Below are 2,094 nucleotides of genomic sequence, written 5' to 3' on the forward strand. Positions count from 1 at the left end.
GATGGATGGATGGATGGATGGATGGATGGATGGATGGATGGATGGATGGAGCAAATTAAGGTGATCTTGAACATCACAAGGCAACAAAGCCCAACCCAGGAGCTGCCCACCAGGCCTGTGCTGTGGCACACAGAGCTCCCCCAGGAGCTTGTGCCAGGCCCAGCAGATGTGTAGCCACCCAAAACTCCCTCATTCATTCACTGCAGGATGATTCAGTCACCTTCCCAAGTATTAGGCAGCTTCTCTTATGTTTTTTTTAATTTATTTAAGTGATGCAAGAGTTATTTTGAATCCTGCCAAGAACTGCTCTCCCTACAAGACAAGATCATGCACTGTTTGTGCTTGTGCTCCATTTCACTGTCGACCTGTTTGGAGGTGCAAATATTGGCTAAATCATCCTGAATAGCAAGTGTGAATAAAACACCTCTCTTTCATAGCTGAGTCTTGGTTTTGTATTGTTGCCAATACCAGAGTTTGGAAAATTACTGTATGGAATGCAACCAAGCATTGTCTTGCAAGAAATACACGTTGACAGCTCCAGTGTCTGTGGCAATGCTCCCAACCCTCTGCAAAAGCAAGAGCTTCCTCTAAAAGGCAGACCATTTCCTAGAACACTCTCTGCCCAGTGTGCCAAACCAGAATCGAATCTGCTGTTGTGATCCTCTGGCCTCAAAATGCATTGATGTCTTTTCAGGAGACACAGCACCCCTTTTCCAAGCATTTGTGCAGCCACTTGCATGCCCAAGGGAGCTGGGTTTGGCTGCTCTGGCAGAGTTAGGACACAACAGCATCCCAGACATCAGAATACACAGAAGCAGAGACCCAAAACCCCTCTGGTTTTGCAGAGACATGATCTGAGATCAGCTGAGTTGTCAGAGCTGGTGCTAATAATGCCAAGATTTTGGCTTTGGTCCCAAATGGGCCATTCACTTTCGAGCTGGACTTGATGATCCTTCTGGGTCCCTTCCAAATCAGATCATTCTGTGATTCAACAGTATTTTGGACAAAGCAGTTCCATCACAGTCTAAAACAAGATTCAAAGCCTTCCATGAAAGGAAACTGAAACAACTTATCAGAGTTAAGTTGTTTACTTCCTGCATAATACCGTAACTGGCTGTTACAACTGTTCCTTTAATAAAAGAAAAGAAGGATCACAAAAAGAAGGCTGCAAATTAAATCCAAGATGGGGCCCACATTTTGTTTGATTAATCCCTGGGAAAAAAACTGCAGTTACCTTAACGAATCTTTGTTTCTCCACACCTAAAGAGGACATAAGGAAATTTTATTTTCCTGAAATCCCAGCTGTCTGAGCCCATGAGACAAAGCATACAAGTTTTCTGTTGTTTGGTTTCCAAATCTCACCCATCTGCAGAACCTCCACTTTCATGTTTGCTAATCTGGTGCATGATTAAAAGAGCGCATGGAGTAATTTAAGGCTGAAATATAACGAGGGCAATACATTTTTATGGAAATGATTGGCAGTATAACAGAAGTAATTTTTATAGTTCAACTGATCTGATAATTCACCAGTCTAATATCTGTGTGCCACCAGACAGCTGCTCTACACAAAGAAGCTGTTGTCAGGTGTGGTTTTCCCAGATGGGTTTTCCTATCACCAGACCAGCAATTTGGCTGCAGAGTTCAGGGCTGCAGCTTCTCTCTTAGAGGGATGCTCCAGCCAGCACCAGGACATTTGGCTGCCATTACACTCATGTGCCAGGCTCAGGGCATCAAAAACAGAGTGGTTCAGACCCCAGGTAATAATCACACTCAGAGCTGAATTAACATCACCCCTCAGTACATCCTTACATCTACTCACCCCCACCTACCCTGAGCTTTACTCCAGGTGCTGCCTTCTTTCCAACAGTCCTCGAGGTTTTGGTTCAGGCTTTTTGACTTCCTACCCCATCCCCTTTCCCTTCAGGTCAAAAATCAGCTGAGCAGGACCCAAAGGCAGGTTGAGGAAACTGCCTTCTGCAAATGGCTGCTGGATAATTATAAATTTTTAGGGCAGCCAGCAGCATCCCATGGATAGGCAGAGCACACTGCATCCTTCCCCAGCCCTCTCCTGCCAGGGACCCCCACTTTGTGGCA

The sequence above is a fragment of the Parus major genome, chromosome 18, assembly GCF_001522545.3.
Source record: "Parus major isolate Abel chromosome 18, Parus_major1.1, whole genome shotgun sequence".
Taxonomy (NCBI): Eukaryota; Metazoa; Chordata; class Aves; order Passeriformes; family Paridae; genus Parus; species Parus major.